General features: G+C 44.6%; 1 non-coding gene and 1 pseudogene across 1 annotated transcript; one reads left to right on the top strand and one right to left on the bottom strand.

The window, feature by feature from the left end:
- The first annotated feature begins 2,608 nt into the window (after nt 1–2,608).
- TRNAG-CCC (transfer RNA glycine (anticodon CCC)) lies at nt 2,609–2,683 on the top strand. The gene has a single exon. It is a non-coding gene; the product is annotated as a tRNA-Gly (tRNA).
- On the bottom strand, nt 4,868–5,809 carry OR10B1P (olfactory receptor family 10 subfamily B member 1, pseudogene; annotated as a pseudogene).

Here is a 12,497-nt window from a genome sequence, read left to right as displayed (position 1 = left end):
CATGCCTATCACAGGGTGTAGTGTTAGGGGCCCACCCAGATCTCCCTGTGCTTATGTTGAATTTTATCCTAAGTGAGTTGCAAAACCAGAAAGGAATTTTTTTTTTTTTTTTTTGGCCTCACCACATGGCATGCGGTGGTTAAAGATCCACCTGCCAATGCAGAGGACACAGGTTAGCCCTGGTCCCAGGAGATCTCACATGCCAAGGGGCAACTAAGCCCATGTGCCCCAACTACTGAGCCTGTACTCTAGAGCCCACTCACTGCAACTCCTAAAGCCCCAGACACTCTAGAGCCCGTGGTCTGCAGCAAGAGAAGCCACTGCAATAAGAGGGCCTGCTTGCTGCAACTAGAGAGAAGCCTGCACACAGCAAAGAAGACTCAGAACAGCCAAAAGCAAATAAACAAACTTATATTTAAAAAAAAAAAAAAAGAATAAGAAGGAACCCAAGTCATCAGGCTCCTTCTAAACTGTGATGCAAGGCCCCAATCCTTGCTTCCATCTACTTGAACCAAAGACAGAGCCACCTGGGCTGGCAGTCATCCTCACCGAGGGCGAGCACAGCTGTGAGTCACGCATAGCAGACTGTGTTTGTTGAGTCTGTAGCTCTCTGGGAGGTGGTTAGGGAAAGCCAGGCTATTTGTTATAGTTGTTGCTTCTTCCCACTATCGTTAAAGAGAGCGGTGGACTTTCCCAGTGGCTAAGATGGTAAAGTCCATCCTTAAGGAGATCAGTCCTGAGTGTTGATTGAAAAGACTGATGTTGAAGCTGAAACTCCAATACTTTGGCCACCTGATGAGAAGAACTGACTCATTTGAAAAGACCCTGATGTTGGGAAAGATTGAAGGCAGGGGTGAAGGGGACGACAGAGGATGAGGTGGTTGGATGGCATCACCAACTCAATGGACATGAGTTTGAGTAAACTCTGGGAGTTGGTGATGGGCAGGGAGTCCTGGCGTGCTGCAGTTCATGGGGTTGCAAAGAGTCAGACACAACTAAGTGACTGAACTGAACTGAACTGAAGATGGTAAAGAATCCACCGGCAATGCAGGAGATGAAGGTTTGATCCCTGGGTTGGAACGATTCCCTGGAGGAGGAAATGGCAAGCCTCTCCAGTATTCTTGCCTGCAGAATCCCATGGACAGAGGAACCTGGCGGGCTACAGTCCATGGGGTTGCAGAGTCAGACACAACTGAGCAACTGAGCATGCATGCATGTTCTGAGGCATGCAAAGGTAGAAGGGGCTCTAATAACATGAAGGTATTCTCTCTCCATGCAGACTACAGTTTAAATTGGCTGATTGTGGTGACTTGGGGGCTCACAGAGAAGCAGCGATACAAAGGGCCCTGAAGGGGCAGTTATAGCAAGAAACAGACCATTTCTCCACATCCTTGAGAGAATGCCAAGGTCTAACTGATCTCAGGTGACCTCAAGCCAGCAGCAGCTTGAAGCAGGGTTTCAGTCCCCAGCCACAGATTAAGTTTGGGCTGCAACAGTGAGAGCGCTGAATCTCAGCCACTAGACCAGTGGTTAGTGACACAGGCCCTGGCCCTTCAACTTTGCACAAAAGACAGAAAGACTTTCTGTCTTCCCACAAAGACAGAAAGTAGTTAAACAAGTGAAGTGCTTATTGGGAAGAAAAAGAATACAGTACGTGTGAGTAGACACATGGGCGGACTCAGAAAGAGAGTCAGGGGATTTGAATCACTTTTATGAGGCATTTCTTTCACTGATTTGCCTGGATCTGAGTCTGTATTTGATGTATCTCAGGTCCTCCCATGTGCACACAAGCACTTCTTAGTCGAGATAAACTCCAGCAAAGAGGCCTACGGGTAGACTTTTGACCAGCAAGGAGTTTTCTAGTCAAGAAGTTCTCCTTGACTTCAAGAGTGAGAAATATGTGGTCTTGAGATATCTCTGGTGGTCCAGTAGCTAAGACTCTGTGCTCCCAATACAGGGTGCCCAGGTTTGATTCCTAGTCAGGGGACTAGATCCCACATGCCACAGTGAAGACAGAGGAAGGTCCCATGTGCCACTTAAGAACTACAGCAGATGGGTGAACCTCGAGGACATGATGCTCAGTGAAATAACTGTCACAGAAAGGCAAATATTACTGCATCATTCCAGTTCTATGAGCAATTTAGAGTAGTCAGATCCATAAAGAAAAGATGGTAGAATGTTGGTTGCCAAGAGCTGGGGCAGGGGGCCAAGGAGGAATGAGGTGTTAGTGTTTCATGGAGACAGAATTTCAGTTTTATGACATGAGGATCTCTGGAGATGGATGGTGGGGATGGTGGCAAAACATTCTAAAAGGATTTAATACCACTGAGCTACCCAGGTGGCACTAGTGGTAAAGAACCCACCTGCCAATGCAGGAGATGTAAGAAATATAGGTTTAATCCCTGGACTGGGAAGATCCTCCGAAGGAGCGTATGGCAACCCACTCCAGTATTTTTGCCTGGAGAATCCTTTGGACAGAGAAGCCTGGCAGACTACAGTCCATAAGGTTGCAAAGAGTTGAACACAACTGAAGCGACTTAGCACATACCATACATTTAAAATTAGTTAAAAAAAATAAAATAAAATAAAATTAGTTAAGATGGGGACTTCCCTAGTGGTCCAGTGGCTAAGACTCTGCACTCCCAATGCAGAGAGGGCCCAGGTTCAATCCCTGGTCAGGGAACTAGATCCCGCATATGTGTGTGCAGGCATGCTCAGTTGTGTTCAACTCTTTCGGACCCCATGGATTGTAGCCTGCCAGTCTCCTCTGTCCATGGAATTTTTCAGGCTGGAATACAAGAGTAGGTTGCCATTTCCTACTCCAGGGGATCTTCCCTACCCAGAGATCAAACTAGTGTCTCCTGCATTGGCAGGTAGATTCTTTACCAGCTACACCACCTGGGAAGTTCCCACCTGCTGCAGTTTAAAAAGATCGTGCATGCTGCAACTAAAGATCTCACATGCAGGGACTTCCCTGGTGGGCCAATGGATAAGACTCTGAGCTCCCAATTCGGAGGGGCCCGGGTTCAATCCCTGGTCAGGAAACTAGATCCCATATACTATGACTAAGACCTGGCACAGTCAAATAAATAAATATTAAAAAAAAAAAAATCTCACATGCCAGGACTAAGACCTAATGCAGGCAAGTAAATAAACAATTTTTAAATAAATAAATAAGGGTAGTTAAGATAGTCAGTTTTATGTTGTAAGTATTTTTGCCACAGTCTAAAAAATGAAAAGGAAAAACAAAAGAGCTGTATCAGGGGAAATCTTTGTCATTACTTGCACGTGGAGCTGCCTGAAGATAAAAAGACCAGACACCTACTACATTTTTGAGAGAAATTATGAACTTGGCCTTCAAAGGATCATGACTCTCTGGTACACTCCCTGGGGAGTTTCCTGGCAGTCCTAGGACTTGTGGTTTTCACTGTGGGCCCCAGAAACTAAGAGCCTGCAAGACTCAAGGTGAGGTCAAAAAAAGAAAACAATGCCCCAGGGTTATGCCATGAGGCCCTTAAAACCATCCCAGTAGGAAATGGAATGAGAAAGCTTCAGAAGTAGCGATGGGGAACAGAGGGCTGCAAGGAGCCTCCCAGAGAACAGAGCCAAGGGCCAGGGACAAAGACCTTACTCATAGCAATGTAGGAGTCTTCACAAGTCCTGCTTAACTAAACATTTGAATTGCTAAATTCAGTGACTTCTGTGTGTTTCCACTGAGGTTTTGGGTTCACTGTGACTTTAACATTTATTTTGCATGTAGATTGGAAATTTTTGTCTTTTTTTTTCAAGTCTGAGTCACCAGCCACAAGAAACCAGTCTGGAGTTCAAAGGACAGTTCGGACAGGATGCTGTGAACAGATGACTCATTAAGCTATGACCTCAGAGGGGATGCTCTGCATCTGAGAAGGAGGGTGTGCTTGTTGTCTGACACGGAGTAGAGTGGCACTAGTCCTTCCGGTTCTGCCTGGCTACAAAAGTGCCTTCAGATCTTTCAGCACCAACATTTTTACAAGACAAAGAAACCCTCCTCTTGCTAATACTGCCTGCCTCTCATATCACAACTTTTTAAATTGTAATTGAAGATGAAGGGAAAAGGCAGCTTTTATGGAGTTTCTGCTGGGTCCCAGGCACTGTTTGTGAATTGCCTCACCTAGACTATTTCATTTAAGGTTATGGGAGTAACCTGTTTTCCGGTTTGGGGAGTTGAGTGGCAGAGAAACTGAGTATCTGGCGGGGCACGTGTTCATGAAAAAGCTAAAGGGGAAACGTAGAGAGAGTGTTTTGTGGGGGGGGTTTGTTTGTTTGTTTGTTTTCTTTTTTTTTAATTTTTTTGGTGGTACCAGGTCTTTAGTTGCAGCATGCAGTATTTTTTTTTTTTTTTTTTTTGCTTATTGTTGTTGCTGTTGTTCAGTCACTCTCAGTGATGCCATGGACTGCAGCACAGCAAGCTTCCCTGTCCTCCACCATCTCCTGGAGCTTGCTGAAACTCATGTCCCTTGAGTTGGTGATGCCATCCAACCATCTCACCCTCTGTTGTCCCCTTCTCCTCCTGCCTTCAATCTTTCCTAGTATCAGGTTTTCCAGTGAGTCATCTATTTGCATCAAGTGGTCAAAGTACTCAAGCTGAAGCTTCAGTATCAGTCCTTCCAATGGAATATTCAGGGTTGATTTCCTTTAGGATTGACTGGTTTGATCTTCTTCCTGTCCAAGGGACTCTTAAGAGTCTTCTCCCGCACCACAGCTCAAAATGAATTCTTAGTTGCTGACATGTGGGATCTAGCTCGCTGACCAGGGATGGAACCCGGGGCCTCTGAATTGGGAGTGCTGCGGCTTAGCCACTGGATCACCAGAAAGTCCCAGGGAGTGTTTATTTTAAAATTACGTGGCTTCGGGCCAGGATCCTCCTCAGAGCCAACCTCACCTCCTTATTGCGCAAAGTGTACACCACCGGGTTCAGCAGCGGCGTCACCACCGTGTAGAACACAGCCACCAGGCGGTCCTGGTCTGGGTTCCCTCCGGACTCGGGCCTCAGGTAGATGATGGAGGCGCAGCCAAAATGCACGATGACCACGGTGAGGTGGGCAGCGCAGGTGGAGAAGGCTTTGCTCCGGCCAGCGGCCGAGGGGATCCTCAGGAGGGCGGCCACGATGAAGGCGTAGGAGAGAAGGATAAGGAGGAAGGAGATTAGTACCACGAGGATACTCAGGAAGAAGATGGCCAGCGCTTTGCTGGCACTTTCCGCGCAACTGAGCTTCAGGACGGGGGCGATGTCGCAGAAGAAGTGCTCCACCCGGTTGCTGCGGCAGAAGCGCGAGGAGAAGATGAGGCTCGTCTCAATGGAGGCCACCGAGAAGCCGGAGCAGAAAACCAGGGCTCCCAGACAGAGGCAAACTGTGGGTCTCATGATCACCGAGTAGCGCAGAGGGTGGCAGATGGCCACGTAGCGGTCGTAACCCATCAGAGTGAGGAGGAAGCAGTGACTGCATCCCAGGCCCAGGAAGAAGAACATCTGAGCCCGACAGCCAGAGATGGAGATGGCCTGGTTCTCCATCCACAGACGAGCCAGCATGTTGGGGATGGTGACCAGCGTGTAGCAGGTCTCGGAGAGGGACAGCGCCGCCAGGAAGCGGTACATGGGCGTGTGCAGGGTCCGGTCCGCATGGATGACGGTGATGATGGTGACGTTGCCGCTGAGGGTAACCAGGTATGTGAGGAAGAACAGTGCAAAGAGGGTGGTCCTCAGGTCTGGGAGGTTGGAGAAACCCACCAGCAAAAACTCTGTCACCAGCCAGGTGGCATTTTCCTGCTGCTTCTCAGGAACCTGGGAGGAGAAAGCAGAGGAAATGGAATAGGACAATACAGTAAGGCTCCACTAAACATCATGTGCCAGTGAGAAAGGATAATCATCCCTGTTTTACAAAAAAAAAAAAAAGGGAATAGGGACAGAAATGAGGCCATTGTGGGACCACCCTGGTAGTCCAGTAGTTAAGAATCTGCCTTGCAATGTAGGGGACACAGTTGTCATCACTGGTTGGGAAAATAAGATCCCATATGCTGGGCAGCAGCTAAGCCCATAAGTGGTGCAAGGCAACTTCTGAGCCCCAGAACTCTGGAGTCCCAGCGACACAACTACAGAGCCGGCAGACAGCAACTACAGAGCCCCCACACAGCAACGAAGATCCCACATGCTGCAACTAAGATCCAATGCAGTCAAATAAATAAATAGTAAAAATAAATAAACAAGAAACGAGGTCATGGTTTTCCTAATATCACACATCTAGCAGCTCTACAATAGACAAGAAAATCATAGGTGTGGAAATAACTTGGGTGCCCATTAACAGAGGAATGAAAAAGGAAGACTGGTATATATACACATCGGAATATGATTCAGAGATGAGAAAGAAGGAAATGTTGCCATTTGACAATATGAATGGACTTTGAGGACATAATGCTAAGTGTGATATCAGATAGAGAAAGAAAAACACTGTATGACCTCACTTATTTGTAGAACATAAAAGTCAAACTTTAAAAAAAAATACATATATATATAGGTGGGAGTTAGGGATAAATAGTAAAATGGTCATTACCAGGGGCTGGGAGGTGGGTGGGGAATTGGAGAGATGATGTTTAAGTATACAAACTTGCAACTATCAGGAAATAAGTCCTAGAGATCTAATGCATGGCATAGTGAATATAGACCAGTTTATATTATAAACATCGAAGTTGCTAAGAGACTAGATCTTAATTGTTGTTCAGTTGCGAAGTCGTGTCTGACTCTTTTGTGACTCTTTGGAGTGTAGCCCTCCAGGTTCCTCTGTCCATGGGATTTCCCAGGCAAGAATACTGCAGTGGGTTGTCACTTCCTTCTCCAGGGAAACTTCCCAACCCAGGGATTGAACCCAGGTCTCCTGCATTGGCAGGGAAGCTTAGATCTTAATTATTCCCACCATAAAAAAGCAATGATAATTATGTGACATGATAAGAGATGCTGCTAATGGCTACAATGGTGCATCTATGCCAAGTCGCTTCAGTAATGTCCAGCCCTTTGCAACCCTGTGGACTGCAGCCCTGCAGGTTGCTCAGTCCATGGGATTCCTCAGGCAAGAATACTGGAGAGGTTTACCATTTCCTTCTCCAAGGGATCTTCCCAACCTCAAGGTCGAACCCACATCTCTTACATGTCCTGCATTGGCAGGCAGGTTCTTTACCACTAGGGCCACCTAGGAAGCCTGGCTACAATGGTAATTATATTTACAATATATCAATATAGGATACACCTTAAAATTACACAGTCAAATATATTTCAATTAAAAAAAGAAAAGAAAAGAGGGACATCCCTGTCTGTCCAGTGATGAAAACATCATGCTTCCACTGAAGCATGGATTTGATCCCTTATCAAACAATTAGATCCCGAATGCCACACATGGCCAAAAACTAGGGGGGGGGGGGGGAATTTTTTTTAATAAAATAAAAAAAGTTCTTGATCAAAAAAATTTAAAAAAGAAAATCACAAGAACCTTATAAGGAGTAAATTACAATATCTGGGGCAGGGAGAGGGGGTAAGAACTTCAGGGTGTTAGTCTGAATTCCCCTAGAAACAGATCCTGAGGCAAGGATTCAAAAGCAAGTAATTTATCTGAGGCAAGGATTCAAAAGCAAGTAATTTATCTCCAAAGACTTGGGTGGTGGAATGGTGAAGGGAGACAGACCATAAAAGGTGCATTATCAAGATGTTGACTGAAATGAAAACACACAACATGAGAGCTGTTAGTTTCAGTTAAGTTGGGGACTTACTGAGCACTAAAGCTTGAGAGAAAGCTGCCCTGGTGGCTCAGACAGTAAAGAATCCGCCTGCAATGCGGGAGACCCAGGTTCGATCCCTGAGTGGGTAAGATCCCCTGCAAAAGGGAATGGCTACTCACTCCAGTATTCTTGCCTGGAGAGTTCCATGAACAGAAGAGCCTGGCAGGCTATAGTCCATGGAGTTTCAAAGAGTCAGACATGACTGAGTGACTAACACTTCAAAGCTTAGGAGACAGCCTCTCAGAGAGCTCTGAGCAACTGCTTGGAAGTGGGGGTGGGGGTGGGAGGTGCAGTGGAGTGCAGGGGAGTCCAATTTTGGAGAAGGGGGAAGTGCAATCAAGCATGCACCTCAGTAGAAGGTTGCTGCTAGTCACAAGGAGCAGATATCTTATTGATTTTAGTGCTTTTCTAACTTTGGGAAGATACAGGAAACTCTGTTGTTGTTCAGTCACTAAGTCGTATATGACTCTGTGACCCCATGGACTGCAGCAAACCAAGCTCCCCTGTCCTTCACTATCTCCCAGAGTTTGTTCAAATTCATGTCCATTGAGTCAGTGATGCAATAAATTGGGCTCACAAAAATCTCTCCTGAAAATCTAATTATCTGAAGAGCTGTTCTGCCTGTTTTCCCAGAACACGAAGACTTTCATTCTTGATCCCTACCCTGAACTCCTTTCAGGATGTGTTGAAGGTCAGTGATTGCAGTGGTCTGTGCCTCAATCCTTGTAGAGCCAGGAGGCCAGTGACTTTCTTCAGGAGCATTACTACAATTCAATCCTACCTGGAGGTCCTTGAGGGGTAGTGAGGGAACTGGGCTGTTTATCCACCAATCCCCAATCATCTTGCTCAAGAATTTCTACCAGGAGGCATTAATCTCCCAGAACTTCCACACCTGCCACATGTACAGGGAATTCAGTCTGACAGGTAAGACAGGAAATTGTGGCCAAGGGGATGTGGGCTAGGAATTTACAGAATCCTCTACTATCCGTGTGAAAAGGATACCCAAGAAAGGCAAAGCCTGTAACATTGATATCTGAAATGAACAAAGTAATACTTTTAGAAAATTTGATACCCAAGGCTATATAAAGTCTTCCACGGTCCCTAGGCATTTTTGCCTTCCTCCATAAAAATTGCTCTTTGGGGGTTTTGTTTGTTTGGGGGGGTGGGGTTGGCCAAGCCTCGAGGCTTGTGGGATCCTAGTTCCTCAACCAGGGATTGAATCCGGGGCCTTCAGCAGTAAAAGCATCAAGTTCTAACCACTGGACTACTAGGGAATTCCTGAAAATTATTTTTTAAAATAGGGGAGGAATTCCCTGGCTGCCCAATGGTTAGGAGTCCTTGATCCCATTGCAAGAGACCCAGGTTCGATCCCTAGTTGAAGAACTAAGATTCTGCAAGCCATGAGAAATAGCCAAAGAAAAAAAATTGTTTTTTATTTTTAAGTAAATTTTATTTCTAATTTTTATTTAAATAAAATTTCATTTATCAAATGAAATAAAACCAACCTTTTAATTTATTTAAATTTTATAAAAACTCAAAATTTTTACATTTTTAGGACTGTATTGATATAAAGATAAATATAATTCTCACCCTAAGAGCTTATTTATTTCTTCTGATCTTAGAAATTTACATAATTTCATGGGCCACCTAACAGTATTTTGGATCCAGGCCTTGTGCTAATAAATACTTCTGTGTTAATTAAATGGAAAATAATTCTGAAATTATTGACTTTTTTCTTTTCTTTTGCCGTGCTTCACAGCATTCAGGATCTTAGTTCCTGGACCAGGAATCAAACCCATGTCCCCTGTAATGGAAGTACAGAGTCCTAACCACTAAATAGCCAGGGAATTCCTGTAAAATTTTTAACCATTTTAATTCAAATAATGAAGCATTAGTAAAACTCCTGGGATTTCCCTAGTGGTCCAGTGGTTAAGAATTTGCCTGCCAATGCAGGGAACACAGGCTCGATCCCTAGTCTGGAAGGATTCCACATGCCATGAGGCAACTAAGCCTGTGCACTGCTGCTGCTGCTGCTGCTAAGTCGCTTCAGTCGTGTCCGACTCTGTGTGACCCCATAGACGGCAGCCCACCAGGCTCCTCTGTCCCTGGGATTCTCCAGGCAAGAACACTGGAGTGGGTTGCCATTTCCTTCTCCAATGCATGAAAGTGAAAAGTGAAAGTCAAGTCACCCAGTCGTGTTCAACTCTTCACGACCCCAGGGACTGCAGCCTACCAGGCTCCTCTGTCCATGGGATTTTCCAGGCAAGAGTACTGGAGTGGGGTGCCATTTCCTTCTCCCTAGTCTGAAAGGATTCCACATGCCATGAGGCAACTAAGCCTGTGTACTACAACTACTGAAGCCTGCATGCCCTAAAGCCTGTGCTCTGAAACAAGAGAAGCCACCGCCAAGGGAAGCCCACGCACTGCAGCTGGAGAGTAGCCCCTGCTCGCGGCAACTAGGGAAAGCCCAAGTGTAGCAATGAAAACTCAACACTGCCATAAATAAATAGAAAAAAATTTAAATACTGGATTGGTGATAGTTTTATTATTTTATAATCAATTAACTTGCAAGCCCAGAAAATGCATATAATCTATATTGGAATGTTTCTGAGTATTTTGCACTCGTTTGGAAAATGGTCCTAATGTAATCCTTCCCTACTTATCAAGAGTTAATTCGTTTGGAGGGAAGCACATTTCAAAACACCAACTCAAGAGACTCCCATGACTGGGAGTCCTGGAGAGATGAGGGCTGATTTATTCGCCATCTAGTGGCACTTGGGGTAACCTACAAGCCAGTGACCCTCGAAGTGAAGTGAAGTGAAAGTTGCTCAGTCGTGTCCTACTCTGCCACACGGACTTTCACCTGCCAGGCTCCTCTGTCCATGGAATTCTCCAGGCAAGAATACTGGAGTGGGTTGCCATTTCAGTGACTCTTAGAAGAGAAGAAATAGCTGCGCCACCGAAATTACTCATCTGCAGCAATTGGTCAAGAGAAATTGAGAATGATTCTTTAAAGGTTTTAGAAGTTTGTTGAAATTTTAATTTGTGAAAAATGCATTTTAAATTCTAGTTCTAAAGATATATAAGTAGAGAAAAGCAACAAAAATGTGCTTGATCGCGTCCAAAGACATTCTGTTCATAAAGAAAAGACTAGTCAGGACCATCGAAGAACTTAATAGGTGCAAAAGACAGTAAGAAATGGTTGCCCATTTTTCATGAAGAAAGGAAAACCAGGAACCAGGCAGTCATATTGATCAAGCACAGGGATGCAAACGTTTTCTGTAAAGGACCAGAGAGTGAATATTTTAGGCCATTTGGGTTGTACAATCTCTGTCATGACTGCTCAACTCTGCCCATCTAGTATAAAAGCAGCCATGGACAATGTATACACGAGTGTCCCTGAATGTTTAAGTAAAACTTTATTTACAAAAACAGACAGGGGGCCAGATTTGGCCCTCTGACTATAGTTTGCTGGGTGTCCCAGGTGGCTCAGTGGTAAAGAATCCACCTGCAGGAGACACAGCAGATAGGAGTTCGATCACTGGGTCAGGAAGATCCCCTGGAGTAGAAATGGCAACCCCCTCCAGTATTCTTCCCTGGAAAATTCCTTGGACAGAGGAGCCTGGTGGGCTACAGTCCACAGGGTTGCAAAGTCAGACATAACTGAGCACTCAAGGACACATGCACGCTATAGTTTGCCAACTCCTGATCCAGCATAAATAAAACTAAAAGAATATTCAACTTAGGAAAATTCCAATGAGGTCCTCTGAGGAATTCACACTATTAAAAAAAAAAAAAAAAAAAAGCAAAGCCTGACTTGAAATCTTCAAAAACTAAAGCAAAATGAAATTCCAACTTAAGAATCTCAGACTCCACTTAAGAAATCTAGATCTAGGGGGACTTCCCTGGCAGTCTAGCCTCCGCCAATTCAGGGACTCCAGTTCAATCCCTTGATCTGTGGAATAAGATCCCACATGCTGTGCTGTGCAGGGATGGGGAATCAGGGGAAATCTAAATCTAAGAAAAGGTACACTGGAAGAGATACCCAGAGCATACGTCTGAAAAAGGCTCCTTTATTGCAAATTAAACTAAATCAGAAAGAACATCAGGGCCCTTATATAGTGAGACTTGTAGAAATTCAATTACCTGGAAGACTTCACAGAGGAAAAAAGTAATTGGATTATGACCACTAAAAAAGTGTAATTTCTGAATATCACAAAACATTGTTAAATTGAAACAAATATATAGGCAAATAACAAACTAGAAAAGGCTGTGACTCTAGAAACTCTTCAGTTCCTCTTTTGCACAGCAAAAGAAATCATAAACAAAAAGACAACCTATAGAATGGGAGAAAATATTTGCAAACGATGAAACTGACAAGAGCTTTATTTCCAAAATATACAAACAGCTCATACAGCTCAATATCAGGAAAAACAAACAATCCACTCAAAAAATGGGCAGAAGACCTAAATAGCATTTTTTTAAAATTATCAAATTGGCAAAGACTGAAGAAGAAAATGAGAGGCAGGTGCTAATGAGTGTGAGTAAAACTAGGCCCTCTACCTCTTTGCGTTGTTGGTTGCAGGAGAATACAATTTGTTTATATATCTGACATCTTATTTCGGTTCTATAATTCTCCTTCTAAATATTTTCTCAAAAACAAATTATCTGGGGAATTTCCCTGGTGGTCCAGT

This window comes from Bos taurus, chromosome 7, assembly GCF_002263795.3.
Source record: "Bos taurus isolate L1 Dominette 01449 registration number 42190680 breed Hereford chromosome 7, ARS-UCD2.0, whole genome shotgun sequence".
In the NCBI taxonomy this organism is placed as follows: Eukaryota; Metazoa; Chordata; class Mammalia; order Artiodactyla; family Bovidae; genus Bos; species Bos taurus.
The sequence above is the reverse complement of the archived record's forward strand: the minus strand, read 5'-3'. Positions and strand labels throughout refer to the sequence as shown.